General features: G+C 41.6%; 2 pseudogenes; one reads left to right on the plus strand and one right to left on the minus strand.

Annotated features, from left to right (window-relative positions):
• Position 1: 1 nt before the first annotated feature.
• Positions 2 to 1,183, minus strand: LOC102729257 (eukaryotic peptide chain release factor subunit 1 pseudogene; annotated as a pseudogene).
• A 13,262-nt stretch (positions 1,184 to 14,445) lies between these two features.
• Positions 14,446 to 15,213, plus strand: LOC102729557 (ubiquitin-conjugating enzyme E2 C pseudogene; annotated as a pseudogene).
• Positions 15,214 to 15,881: the final 668 nt, after the last annotated feature.

The raw sequence follows: 15,881 nt of genomic DNA on the forward strand, positions 1-15,881 counted from the left end.
CAAATTTTTTATAGTTGTTAGCAAACCATTCCAGCAGGGGCATGCTCTCAATCAGCTCATGTTCTTGTCCTGTCTCTTTGTCTGTGAAATGAGATTTATCCTTCTCTTGTTCTGGAGTTAGATAGAGAATTTTCTCCTCTTCTGTGCCTTGGCAATGAAGAACATATCTCATTATATCCAGATTTTCATAGACTATTAGAATCTCTACAGCTCCCATTTCTAAAGCCTTTAGTGTATCTTCAACTCCAAAACAGTACTTGCCCGTGTCCTGGCCGATTTCATCAAAGTATCGTCCTATTAATTTCTTCTCTTGAATGAATTTCACGTTGGAGAGAACTTCAGTAGATAACTCAATAGCTTGGTTGAATCCATTTTCACCACCATAGGAAATATCAACTAATTTTAAAACTTTTGATTGCAACCTCTGATCAAACATATCAGATTGACTTAGTTCAGTTTTAAAGTCAGCTGATCCAGCTAAAACAAGACCAGCCACATTCACTTTGTCCCCAGAAATAAACAGCTGTACAGCAGTCTCAGCTACTTTCCGAACATAGTTATGTCGCTTTTCCATTCTTAAACGAGCAAAACGCAAGGCTGATTGACCTCCTCTACCATGTTTCTTTGGGAGATCCACAGTGAATTTGTGCAGGACTTCTCTCGTGTTCCCTTGGAGTGTGCCAAAAAGTGCACCACTACCATCTATTACAATGAAGCCAAACTTGCTGTCATCTGAAAGTAGTTCTGTCAGAGCCTCTGTATGGAATTTGTTGTCACACAAATACAATGACGTATTAATTGGTTTGAAAGGTTCAAAGTCAATGTTGACTTTCTTTTCTTTTCCTTCTTCTGTAACAATTGTACCACAGTAAACAACCAGGCCATTTGGAGGTACTTTGTTATAAAGTTTGAGTCTTTGTTGTACAGACGTAATGGCTCCCAGGACTGAAAGGCGGTTTACTCGTGACTTAATGTTAGATGCAGTTCTAAACTCATCTGCTAACATTTTTGCCACTCATGAAATCTGGTCTTTGGAAGGAATGATCAATGATATCATGCTTGTGCCACTGCCGCGGGCCGCCTCCAAGCTCTTGACGAGCTTCTTGATCTTCCAGATCTCCACGTTCCTGTCGGCAGCACTGGGGTCGTCCGCCATCTTCTCGCCTCCTCCCCGCTAGTATCTTTATAATCGTCATTCTGAACTCTAGTTCCGACATCTTAGTAATGTCTGTATTGATTAGGTCCCTGGCAGTTGGTACTGCCTCTTGTTCTTTTTTTTGAGGTGAGTTTTTCTGTCTTGTCATTTTGTCCAGAAGAGAATAGATGAATGAGAGAACAAAATGCTAACAGGGTAACAACAACCACAGAAAAATATACACTAAACAAATCAGAAGAGACCTTTTTCTCATGCGCCGGACGTCTGTGCCACAGGGACCGCTGCCGGCGACAGGGTGGGGGGCGAGGGGAGATGACCAGGATGGGTTCCCACAGGCTCCGGTGGCCCCTGGGCCTCGGCGCCCCCCAGCGCCGCGCCTCCAGCCACCTGCTCACCAGGCTGCGCTCGCAGCTCCAGCCAGTGATTCATTAGTCTTATATAACAGGCAGTGCTCATTACATCACATGCCCTCCTTAATGCCCATCACCCAGTTACCCCATTTTCCCAACCCCCTCCCCTCCAGCAACCCTCAGTTTGTTTCCTATGGTTAAGAGTCTCTTATGGTTTGTTTCCCTCTCTGATTTCATCTTGTTTTATTTTCCCCTCCTTTCCTCTATGCTCCTCTGAAGAAACTCTTTCTAATACAGCAATATAGGCAAGTGGAAAGTAAGGATCAAAAATATGTATCATGCAAATATTAATCAAAAAAACCACACCAAGGGTGCCTGGGTGGCTCAGTCAGTTAAGCATCTGCCTTGGGCTCAGGTCATGATCCTCCTGGATGGAGCCCCAAGTGGGGCTTCCTGCTCAGTGGGGATCCTGCTTCTCCCTCTCCCTCTGCCCCTCCCCCCACTCGTGTTCTCTCTCGCTTGCTCTGCTCTCTCTCAAATAAATAAATAAATAATCTTAAAAGAACAAACCAAAACAGAAGGACTGTATTAATATCATATAAAGTAAACTTCAGGGCGCCTGGGTGGCTCAGTTGGTTAAGTGACTGCCTTCGGCTCAGGTCATAATCCTGGAGTCCCTGGATCGAGTCCCACATCGGGCTCCCTGCTGGGCAGGGAGTCTGCTTCTCCCTCTGACCCTCCCGACCCTCCCCCCTCTCAGGTGCTCTCTCTCTCAGTCTCTCTCTCTCAAATAAATAAATAAAATCTTTAGAAAAAAGAAGTAAACTTCAGAGCAAAGAAAATTACTAGGGACAGAGAGGTACATTACATAATACCAAAACAAACAAACAAACAAAATAACAAAATAAAAATACCCAACAAGAACACTTAGAAATCCTAAATGGGGGGTATCTGGGTGGCTCAGTCAGTTAAGCCTCTGACTCTTGATTTTTGGCTCAGGTCATGATCTTAGGGTCGTGAGAATCAAACACTGCATTGGTCTCCACACTCAGGTGGGGTGTCTGCTTGACATTCTCTCCCTCTGCCGCTCCGCGCCTCCCCGCTCTCACTCTCTAAAATAAATAAATAAATCTAAAAAAAAATCCTAAATGGATATGCACCAAACAACAGAGTTACAAAATATGTGAAGTGAATTGATAGAACTGAAAGACAAATTCACAAATAGAATTGGAGACTTCAATATCCCTCTCTCAATAATTGGTAGAACACCTACACAGAAAATCAGAAGGATATAGAACAACTCAACAATACCAAAATAGGATCTAATTAACACTTGTAGAACTCCACCCAGCATCAGTAGAATACACATGCTTTTCAAATGCCTATGGAACATGTACCAGAATAGTCCATATCCTGGGCCGTAAAAAAAAACCCTCAACAAATGTAAGAGAATTGAAATCATATAGAGTAAGCTCTCCAAAGTTCTCTGAGAAAGATATCAGGTAGATCTCTAAACACTTGGAAACTACACAGCACACTTCTAAAAACTCAAGAGTAAAAGGGGGGTATCTGGCTGGCTCAGTCGGTAGAGCATGCAACTCTTGATTTTGGGGTCATGAGTTCAAGCTCCATGCTGGGTATAGAGATTACAAAAAATGAAAAAACAAAAAAATCTCAATGGGTAAAAGAAAGTCTCGGCGAATTTTTTTTTTAAACATGAAAGTGGAGGCACCCGTGTGGCTCAGTCGGTTAAGCGTCTGCCTCTAGTTCAGGTCATGATCTCAGGGTCCTAGGATAGAGCCCCACATTGGGCTCCCTGCTCAGCCGGGAGTCTGCTTCTCCCTCTGCCCCTCCACCTGCTCGTTCTCTCTCTCTCTCTCAAATAAATAAAATCTTTTAAAAAGAAGAAAATGAAATATAATATATAAAAAGTTATGGGACACAGCAAAAGCAGTGCTGAGAGTGAAATTTATACACTAAATGCATACACTGGAAAAGAGGAGAAATCTCAAATCAATAACCTAAGGTCCTACTTCAAGAAGATAGAAAGAGAAGAACAAAATGAACCCCAGTGAATAGAAGGAAGGAAATAATAAAGATAAGAGCAGAAATTGGAAACAAAAACAATAGAGAAAAATCAAGGAAAAAAGAGCTGGTTCTTTGAAAAGATGACTAAAATTGACAAACCTCTAGCAAGATTGATCAAGGGAAAAAGAGAGAATAGACAAATCACCAACATCAGGAATGAAACAAAGGATATCTCTACAGACACCACAGACATCAAAAAGATAATAAGGAAATTCTATAAACACAAAACACATAAATTTGACAACTTAGATAAAATGGACCAATTCCTCAAAAGACAAAAATTACTACAACTCACCCAATATGAAGTGGATCATTTGAATAGCATGATAAAGATAAAGAAGACTGAATTTGTGATTTTTTAAAACTTCCAAAAAAGAGATTTCTGGGCCCAGATAATTTCACTGGAAAATTCCACCAAATTTTTAAAGAATTAATACAATTATATACTCTCTTCCCTGAAGAGAAGAAAAAGAAATATGTCCCAATTCATTTTATGAAGTTAGTATTACCCTGATATCAAAATCAGATAAAGGTTGTATCAAATATACATGTATATTTATACATACATATGAACTATATACATACCTATATAAACTATAGACCACCAGTCCTCATAAATATAGACAGAAAAGTCTTTAATAAAATATTAGCAAATAGAATTCAGCAATATGAAAAGAATTATAAGTATGACCAATCAGATTTTATTTCAGAGATGCAAAGCTAGTTCAACATTCAAAAATTCATCATTGTAGTCCACCATATTGACAGGCTAAAGAAGAAAAAATCGTAATTATATCAATCAATGCAGAAAAGCATTTGATAAAATTAACACCCACTTATGATAAAAACTCTCAGAAAAATCGGAAGAAAGAGGAACTTCCTCAACTTAAAATAAAGAATGTCTACCAAAAACCTATAGCTAACATTATACTTAATGGTGAAAGACTATTTTTCTTGGAATCAAGATCACGGCAAAGATGCCCAGTCTCATCGCTCTTGTTCAACATAGTACTGGAAGTTCTAGCCAATGCAAAAAGGCAAGAAAATGAAATAAGAGGCATGCAGATTGGAAAAGAAAAAATAAAACTGTTCCTATTTTCAGATGACATGATTATCTACTTTGAAAAACCCAAAGACTCTACAAAAAGAAAAGAAAAAAAAAGGGAAGGGAAGGGAAGGGAAGGAAAGGTGGGTGCCTGGGTGGCTCCGTGGGTTTAGCGTCTGCCTTTGGCTCGGGTTGTGATCCCAGGATCCTGGGATCAAGGCCCGCGTCGGGCTCTCTGCTCGGCGAGGAGCCTTCTTCTCTCTCTCCCTCTGCCTGCCGCTCTGCCTACTTGTGCTCTCTCTCTGTCAAATAAATAAATAAAATCTCAAAAAAAAAAAAAGGAAAAGAAGGAAGGAAGGGAGGGAGGGAAGGAGGAAGGAAGGAAGATAAAGAAAGGAAGGAAGAAAGAAAAGCTCTTAGAACTAGTAAGTGAGCCCAGCAAGGTCACAGGATACAATGTAAACATACCCCCCCCATAGATTTCTATGTACCAACAATGAAAATGTGGACATTAAAATTAAAAATACAATCACTCAAAAATTTATGTGTAAATCTAACAAAACATGTACAGAACTTGTATGCTAAAAACTCTAAAATCCTGATGAAATCAAAGAAAATCTAAAGAAATGGAGAGACATGCCATATTCATGGTTGGAAAACTCAACATACGAAGCTATCAATTCTCCCCAAATTGATTTACAGATTTAATGTAATTCCTATCAAAATCCCAACCAGAGCTTTTATTGATATAGACAAGATTCTTCTAAAATGTATGTAAAATGTATTCTAATGGAATTAGAATAGTGAAAATAATTTTGAGAAAAAGAATAAAGTATATCTTGTTCAGTTTGGGCTACTATAACAAAATACTGTACACTGGATGGCTTATGAATAATAAGAATTTATTTCTGACAGTTCTGGAAGCTGAAAGTCTGAGATCAGGGCACCAGTGTGGTTGGGTTCTGGTGAGAGCCCTCTTCCAGACTGCATTTTGCCAACTTATCATTGTATCCCCATGTGGTGTATAGATGATGAGAGGGCTCTTCGGGGTCTTTTTATAAGAGCGCTAATCTCATTCATGAGGGCTTCACCCTCATGGCCTAATTACCTTCCAAAGCTCCCACCTCCTAATACCCTCACATTGGGGGATAGGACTTCAACCAAAGAATTTTGAGAGGACATAAACATTTAGTCCATTGCAAAGTGAGAGGAATCATTTACCCAATTTCAAGACTTCTTATATACTATAGTAATCAAGAGTGTGTGGTACTAATAGAGGGAAAGACACATATCAATGAAAAAAATAGAGAACCTCAAAATATATCGACACAAATATCACGAAGTTATTTTTGACAAAGGTGCAAAAGCAATTCAATAGAGGAAAGATGGCCTTTTCAACAAATGGTGTTGTAGCAATTGGATACCCACAAAACAAAACAAAACAACAAAAACACCTCAATCTAATTCTCATACTTTATATAAAAATTAACTTAAAATGGATAATAGACTTAAACAGAAAATGTGAAACTCTAAAACTTTTAGAAAAAAGATGGGAGAGGGGCGCCTGGGTGGCTCAGTTGGTTAAGCGACTGCCTTCGGCTCAGGTCATGATCCTGGAGTCCCTGGATGGAGTCCCGCATCGGGCTCCCTGCTCGGCGGGGAGTCTGCTTCTCCCTCTGACCCTCCCCCCTCTCATGTGCTCTCTCTCATTCTCTCTCTCTCAAATAAATAAATAAAATCTTTAAAAAAAAAGAAAGAAAAAAGATGGGAGAAAATCTTTGGGATGTAGGACTAGGCAGACAAAAAGTTTCTTAAACTTGGCAGCAAAAGGGGGCGCCTGGGTGGCTCAGTTGGTTAAGCGGCTGCCTTTGGCTCACGTCATGATCCCAGGGTCCTGGGATTGAGCCCCACATCGGGCTCCCTGCTCGGCAGAGAGCCTGCTTCTCCCTCTCCCTCTGCCTGCCGCTCTGCCTACTTGTGCTCTGTCTGTCAAATAAATAAATAAATAATATCTTTTAAAAAAACAAAACAAACTTGGCAACAAAAGTACAATCCATAAAAGAAAAAATTGCTAAATAGGACTTTATTAAAATGAAAAACATTTGTCTGTGAAAGACTGTTAAAAGGAAGAAAAGATAAACTACAAACTGGAAGAAAATATTTTCAAACCACAATTTGACTAAAGACTTAGATCTAGAATATACAGACAACTCTCAAAACTCAACAATAAGGAAAAAAAATCCAACTAGAAAATGAGTAAAAGAAATATTGCACCAAAGATGATATACAGATGGCAAATAAGCACATGAAAAGATGTTCAACATCATTAGCCATTAGGGAAATGCAAATTAAAACCACAATGACATATCACTGCATACTTATCACAATGACTAAAATAAAACAAATAGTGACAACACAAATCCTGGCCAGGAGTCAGAGAAATTGGATCACTAACAGTGATGCTAGTCTGGAAAACAATTTGGCAGTTTATTATAAAGCTAAACATGAAACAACCATACACTCAGCAATTGCACTCTTGGGCATTTATCCCACAGAAATAAAGACTTACGTTTACACTAAAACCTGTACAGGAATGTTTATAGCAGTTTATTCATAATAGAAAAAAAAAACTATAAAAAAACCCAGATGTCTTTCAATAGGTAAATAGTTAAACTCTAGTACATCCATACCATGGAATATTACTTAGCAATAAAAAGGAATGAATTATCAATACACATAATAACTTGGATGAGCCTCTATAGAATTATGCTGAGTGAAAGAAAAGCCAATCCCAATAGGTTACATGCTGTATAATTCCATTTATAGTATCATTTTTTTAAAAGATTTTATTTATTTGACAGTGAGAGATACAGTAAGAGAGGGAACACAAGCAGGGGGAGTGGGAGAGGGAGAAGCAGGCTTCCCGCTGAGCAGGGAGCCTGATGCGGGGCTCGATCCCAGGACCCCGGGATCATGACCTGAGCCGAAGGCAGATGCCTAACGACTGAGCCATCCAGGCGCCCCAATATAATACCATTTTTGAAATGAAAAAATTACAGTAGTAGAGAACAGCTTAGTGATGCCGTGCTGTTCAAGGATCTCTCTGTATTATTTTTTACAAGTGCATATGAGTCCATAATTATCTAAAGGTATTAAGGTTTAATATAAAAATATGTCAGGTTAATTAACCTGACAATATCAGTGATAATATCAGGCAAAATATATTTCATGGCAAAAAATAAAAAAACCCTCACAAGAAATAAGGTGGGTCACCTTGTAATAATAACACTTTCAAATCACCAGGAAGATAGTAATTCTAAACTTGTATGCATCTAACAACATAACTTTAAAATACAGAGCAAAAGTTGGCAGAACTAAAAGAGATTTTAACAAATACACCATCACAGAGAGCACATCTCTCTCAGTAATAAAAGATAAAGCAAACAAAAACTATCAATAAGGATAAGGAATACTTGAACAACTCAGTTAGTAAGCCTGTCATTCATGGAATATGGCACCCAGCAAAAGAAGAAAACACATTCCTGGGAAGCCTGGGGGTCTCTGTTGGTTAAGCATCTGCCTTTGGCTCAGGTCATGATCCCAGGGTCCTGGGATCGAGTCCTGTATGGGACTCCTAGCTCAGCGGGAAGCATGCTTCTCCCTCTGCCTGCTCTGCCTGCCACTCCCCCTGCTTGTGTTCTGTCTGACAAATGAATTAAAAAAAAAATCTTTAAGAAAAAAAGAAGAAAACACATTCCTTGTTTGCACACTTGGAACATTTACAAATACTGACCAGGTGCTAACCTACAGAAGAAGACGCAAAGGATTGGTGTCAGACCATCAACTCTGACCACAATGTATTTAAGTTAAGAATCAATAACAAAAAAATAATTACAGAACACTACATGTTTGAAAAATTTAAAACAATTGTAAACAACTCAAAGAAAAAAATCTTACAGAAATTGAAAAATATTTAAGATCAAACCATGACTAAAATATCGCATATCAAAACCTGAGGGATGGAGCTGAAGTGGCATTTTGAGGGAAAATTAGAGCCTTAATATCTACCTTAAAAAAGAAAGTATTCAAAGGCACCTGGCTGCTTCAGTAGGTTAAGCGTCTGCCTTCAGCTCAGGTCATGATCCTGAGGTCCTGGGATCGAGCCTACGTTGGGCTCCCTGCTCAGTAGGAGAGTCTGCTTCTCCCTTTCCCTTTACCCCTACCCCTGTCTGTGCTCTCTCTTGCGCATGTGCTCACTCTCTCTCTCAAATAAATAAATAAGTAAAATCTTATTTAAAAAAAGAAAGTATTCAAAATTAATTAGCTAAGCATTCTAATATTAGAAATTAAAAATTGTAACAATAATAAATCCCAAAAAGTAGAAGATAAATAGATAAGAGAAAGAATACAATATAAAAATACAATAGAGAGATCAACAAAAGTAAAATCCATATTTTTGAAAAGCTTAATGAACTAGACAAACTTCTGATGAGATTAATAAAAAGAGAAAGAGATTGAGAGAAAGAAGGAGAGAAGACTCAAATAAATACAATTAGTTAAGGAAAAAACATAAACACAGATGCAGCACATCTTGCAAATGTACGTCAGAAGATGTGTACAAGAATATTCATAGCAATACATTCATGGTACTAAATAACTGGGAAAAAAACCCACAAATATCCATCAAATCAGAGTGCATAAATAATGGTGTATTCATACAATGCAATACTGCTTGGAAGTGAAAATGAATGAACTATACCTAGAAACATCAAAATGGATGAATCTTTTTTTTTAAGACTTTAAAAAAAATTTTTATTTACTTATTTGACAGACAGAGAGACATCGAGACAGGGAACACAAGCAAGGGGAGTGTGAGAGGGAGAAGCAGGCTCCCCTGCTGAACAGGGAGCCTGACCAGGACCCTGGGATCATGACCAGAGCCGAAGGCAGACACTTAATGGCTGAGCCACCCAGGTGCCCCCAAAATGGATGAATCTTAAAAACAAAATGTTGAGCATGATAAAGAAAAGGCACAGATGAATACATGCCTTACGATTCCATTCACAAAAACGCTAAATGGATAAAACAAAACAATACAGTTCTTGTTTACAGATTCACACATATAGGAGTGATATTAGAAATTTGCTGACTATTCAGAACAGGCACCAACCAGAGTGGACACCCAGCCAACCCAAACAGACACCAGCTGTAAACAGTGGGAAATGCTGTATCTGAGCAACGGGCTGAATGTCAGTCCTCTGTACCATCATGGTACAATTACAAAGAAATACATGAGAGTGATTAGCACAAAATTCTTGTTAGTAGTTATCTTGGTCTGAGAGGAACTAGGAAGCAATAGGGGAGAGGAACCACAGGGGGTCTATGATAATTGTTCTGATCTCTTATGTCGGGTGGTTGGTTCAAGGATGCTCCTTTTTGATGATGATGATGATGATGATGATGATGATGGTGGTGGTGGTGGTGGTGGAGGAGGAGAAGAATATTGTACCAACTTTCTCTTTTATATGTTTGATATATTTCACCAAAACCTTTTTTTTTTTTTAAGAACACTGGATTTAGGTTCAAAAGTCTTGGGTTCCACATTCTATATAAATTTCTTACTAACTAAAGCTCAAAAAGTGTGACCTAACCACCTATGGTAATGGACTCAAAACTGGCCTCCTGAGTCTAGAACTCACTCTTTTACACCTGTTTCCACTGCAGAGCTTCCTTTAAGTTCCATTCTCATGAATGTGAATGGTTTGTCAAATGTAAAAGTTGTTGAACCCAGGGCTGCCAGGGTGTGTGACTCCAGGGTCACCATGCACACAACTGTCTATAGAATTGGTCTTCCAGCCAATGGAAGTGGCACTCCTTGGGTTTCTGTAACCTGGTGCTACTAGCTCACTGGAGGAGAACTTCTTGAAAGAGAAATTTACCACCGGTTCAGGACAAAAAAGATTGTCTATGGCAACAAAATCATTAGACAGGAGTTTAAAAGGTTAAAACTTCTAAATCCAAATCAACCTCCAACATCTAGTCCATTTCTTTATAATAACTGTTGTCATGGCCCAAATTTTACCCTTTACAAAGCATCTTCGCACCCATTATCCCAGGCCCACCCAATCAGTGCTTCCACTGACCTAATTCACAACTGGAATTGGGGCTCATCTCTTTCAGCTTTGGCAAGTTGCTCAGTGACATTCCCTGGGGTGCCTCTCTCTCCTGTATGTCCCTTGGGATAGTCCAATCTGTAGCCCACTCACATCCAACATCCCCTAAGGCCCTTACAGAATCTCCCCAGTAGAAATGGATCTTTGTTACCCCATAAAAGCACTACATTGGGTGTTTGTCTCCATACATTTGAAGCATCTAGCAGATTCATCTCTTTACCCCTCTGTTCTTTAGGATTCCACTAACCAGTTTTTCAACCTCAGCATTACTGAGATTTGAGTCCAGATAATATTTTGTTTTAGGGGACTGTCTTATGCACTGTAGGACATTTGGCAGTATCTCTGGCCTCTACCCACTAGATGCCAATACCTCCTCCCTTCTTCCCTAGCCCCATCCCACTGTGACAGCCAAAAGTATCTCCAGACATTACCAAATGTCCACAAAGGGTTAAAATCATCCCTTATGGAGAACCACTGCTCTAGGCTATGAGCACCTTGAGGACAGAGCAGTGACTTATTCACTCTGTATCCCGACTGTCTAACATTGTCCTGGGACAGAGGAGCTTACCAGTATAGAAAAATCACCTACTATGTGCCAGATATAGTCTGATATAAGTCAGTGTTGACCCTCCAGTCATTCAAGGCCACCTTCTTGTTTTTTTGCCATATCTTCATGCAAACAATACTAATATTTGCTTGATATTTTCCTTTACATTGACTCATTTTATCCCAAATCAGTCACTCAACATGGTACCTACATACAGTAAGTAGGTACAGCACCTGATACAGAGAGAGTGCTTAGTAAATATTTGTGGACTCTAAGTGAATTTCCTTTTCCAGCTCTCAGTATCAGCTTCATGGGAAAAAACTGATTCCTTGATTACCTACCTAGTCAGGGACCTCTCACTTCTGTAACGAATAAACCCCCAGAATTTTGAAATTTTGACACACAGGATTTTATTTTCCACTTGTGAACAGTCCATCTAGGGTGTTCCCGATCGCCAGGTGACTCTCCATGTGGCAAATGAGCACCCTCTTCTTCACAGCGAGGCCCTGAAGTGACACACATCACTTACACTCACCTTCCACTAGTGAGAACCACTCCCAAGACCCCAGCTCAGTGCACAGGGGCCTGGAAAACAGAGTCATTAGCTGGCCAGCTTCATCCCAGTGATGCCTCAATACTGTGGAACTAGGTGCGCCATCTTGGTGGACAGCTAGCTGGCCTTGCCTCAGCTCATGTAAGGTATTGTCAGCTCACATCTCAGACACTTCTTTCTCCCCCAGAATGTCCCCTCCAAAGCATCCTATCATCCAGGCCAGCTAACTATGCTAACTAATGTAACCAAGAAGAACAGAAAAGGGAAATGCTTATCTACAATGGGTTCCCGAATCAACATGCCCTCCCATCCTTTCCACCTTTTGCCATTAGATAAACGGTAAAACCAAGTGAGGAGAAAAAAATCTACTCAGGATTACCCACCAAGTCAGGGGCCGTACAGGACTCTGAGCTGTCTGTCTACACTAGGATGGCAGCAATGAGGCCCATCTACCCACCTTCCATGGAAGCAGCCCGGGAATTAGTGCGGATGCCTACGCCCTGCTCTGGAGTTCCTGACACCTCTTGGATCTAGGCCCTTTCAAAAGGAGCATTTCAAATAGGAGCCATCAACACGTACAGAGGGTGGGTCTTAATCCACAGAGGATCATTAGCTTCACCCAAGTGATGGGACATCCATCAGCACCTCCCATTCTTCTACCAATTATCTATCTGCTAATTATCTGGGATTAAGAATTGACACGGAGCGACATGGTCATTAACCACATATTTGCACGGCTTATTCATGTTAGTGGGGCTGCTCCGTCTAACCGAGTCTAATTGGACACGCCCACAATGCTGCACAACATATTTACATCTACTTGGCTGTCAGCAGCGAATAAAGGATGGTGGGATGTGTTTACTTGCAAAGGGACTTGGATCTTGGCAAAAGCTTTTTTGCAGGCATGCTGGGCGTCTTGGCTTTCTGGCAGTACGGACTGTGGCTTAACTCAGAGCACACAATTATTTGTCAAACATTTGTTAGCTCAAGCACTGTAGCAGACATAGCACTGGCCCTAGGAGGTTTCACAAAGGTGAATGAGACACTGTTCCTACCACCTTCAAGGTTTATCTCCAGTCAAGGAAACATGCAAGCAGAGGGAACTAAGAGCTTTGAGAGAAGGAAAGCAGAATGCCATGGGAATGCAACACCAGGAAAGATCTGGTTGGTCTGAGAAATCAGGGGAGGCCTCACAGAGGAGACGGCATTTTCAGCAAAAAGCCAAATAGAGAAAGGAATTCTAGGCGGAAGGAACTGCAAAAGCATGGGCACAGAGATGTATGAGGAGATCAAGGAGTCACCTAGTGTGGATGACACACATGTCACAGGGGGAAGGAGGTGCCTGGTAGACTGGGTCATACCACTGAGAACACTGAATGTTCGGCCAGGGTTTGGAAATGTTTCCTCTGGGTGCCAGGAACATGGAAGCAATTTTGTTTTGGTGTGTATGTGTGGGTGGGTGTGTTTTAGTAAACTTTTTTTGAAATATAGCATACATACAGAAAATCATAAACATTTTCACAAACTGACCACACCTATGTAAGTATCATCCAGCTAAAGAAACAAATCCCCAAATCCCTGTTGGCCCCCTTTTAGGAACTACCCAATCACAAGACAAACCACTATCCTGACTTTAACATCATACATTAGTTTTCCCTATTTTCTTGCATTTGGCTTCTTTCACGCAACATAATGTTTTCAAGACTCGTCATGTGGTTCTACATAAATGTATTTTGTTCTTTATCATTGCTAATATGCCATTGTGTGAATGTATCATAATTATTAACAAGCATTGGGTAGTTCCCAGGTAGGGGCTGTAAATCTTGCTGCACATGTCTTTTGGTGCTTGTCTGGATGTACATTTGTTGGGTACCTACCCAGCAGTAGAGCTATAGGGTCATAGGGTATGCACATATCTATGTGAATAGACACAGTTAGTTTTGCAAAGCTGTTCTGTCCATTTACACTCTCACAGGCAATGCATGGGAGTTCTGGGAATTCTAGATCCTTGCCAACACTTGATATTGTCGGTCTTTTTTACGTTTTACGCTTGTTTGTTTGGAGGGGAGTGCCATGATCCCACCCAGGCTGAAGGCTAGTCACTCTGGCGGCAGCATAGAGTGGGGTGGTTAGAAAAGAGGGAGCTAGGGGCGCCTGGGTGGCTCAGTCAGTTAAGCGGCTGCCTTCGGCTCAGGTCATGATCCCGGGGTCCTGGGATCGAGCCCCGCGTCGGGCTCCCTGCTCAATGGAGAGTCGGAGAGTCTGCTTCTCCCTCTCTCTCTGCCTACTTGTGCTCTCTATCTCTCTGTCAAATAAATAAATACAATCTTAAAAAGAAAAAGAAAAAGAAAAGAGGGAGCTGGCACGAAAGGACCCGTCATGACGTCAGACATTAAGGCCCAGGAGAGGGGTAATGAAATCAGTGGCGATAGAACTAGAATAAAACAGGCTGATAAAAAGAGGCACTGAAGGGGTGAATACACAGAACATGAATGCAAGGTAGAAGTGGACTTAAGAGGGAGATGGAGGGGCAGTTGCAGTAGTGCTCTCCCAGTTCCTGTCTCCCTCTCCGTGCCGCCCGGGATGGCCTCCCAGAACCGCGACCCAGCTGCCACCAGCGTCGCCGCTGCCCGCAAAGGAGCCAAGCCCAGCGGGGGCGCCGCCTGGGGTCCCGTGGGCAAGAGGCTACAGCAGGAGCTGATGACCCTCATGACGTCTGGTGACAAAGGCATCTCTGCCTTCCCTGAATCCGACAACCTTTTCAAAAGGGTTGGGACCATCCATAGGGCAGCAGGCACAGTGTATGAAGACCTGAGGTATAAGCTCTCCTGGGGTTCCCCAGTGGCTACCCTTACAACGCGCCCAGGGTGAAGTTCCTCACCCTGCTACCACCCCAACGTGGACACCCAGGGGAACATCTGCCTGGACATCCTGAAGGACAAGTGGTCTGCCCTGTATGATGTCAGGACCATCCTGCTGTCCATCCAGAGCCTGCTAGGAGAACCAAACATTGATAGTCCTTTGAACACGCATGCTGCCGAGCTCTGGAAAAACCCCACAGCCTTTAAGAAGTATCTTCAAGAAACCTACTCAAAGCAGGTCTCCAGCCAAGATCCCTAACTGTCCAGCCTCTCTGTGTTGTCTTTTTATTTTCTCCTTAGATAGTCTTTCTCTTCATTTCTGTCTAGGACTCTGTATCTTAAGCTGTGGTGTCATTTTTGTTTTGTTTCTGTTTTTTAAATTAAGTCTCTCGTTGAGCCCTTGTGATGAATATATTAAATAAATACATTGGTTTTTTTTTTTTTTTTTAAAGAGGGAGATGGAGGAAGGTTTCTGTGTGGGGTGGCTGGCTGGGTGAAGAGTGCCAGGTTTAAAGGCAGGAGAAAACAGCCTACTTTGGGACACGTTGTGTTTGCAATGTAGGATGACAAGATGGAGATGTTCAATAAACTGTTGCTTAGATGGGTCTGTTGCTACGGGATGAGGTCAAGGCTGGAGACACAGCGTTAGGATTTGTCATCACAGAGGTAGAGGTTGAAGCCAGGGGTGTGGTTGAGATCTCCCAGGGGGGTTGTGCGGGATGAAGAGAGGAAGGCCGAAGACCAGTCGCCTACCTTCAGGGAACGAGCAGAGGAAGACGAACGAGAGACAACATTGCTTCCCTGTGAAATGCTGGCAGGGGCTGTGAAGCGTGAGTCAGGCCCTTTGAGCCCCAAGCAGCAGCCTGGGGTCAGTCTCACCAGCCACAATTTTCTCCTGAATGAACTTGCATCACTAACCTCAAAACTGCATTGTGAAATCCGCATCAGATTGCGTACCACTGGCAGCATCCTGGGGACAATGGGACTTGTAGCATCTTGGGCCTGGGAGTCCCGTCCACCTCCACCACATCTCTGCCAATCAGTTAGTTATCCAGCACCCCAGGCAAGGAACTCATAACTTCCCACGGCAGCCATTCCACCACTGAGC

Source organism: Leptonychotes weddellii, chromosome 14, assembly GCF_054177405.1.
Source record: "Leptonychotes weddellii isolate Sample4059 chromosome 14, ASM5417740v2, whole genome shotgun sequence".
NCBI classification, from domain to species: Eukaryota; Metazoa; Chordata; class Mammalia; order Carnivora; family Phocidae; genus Leptonychotes; species Leptonychotes weddellii.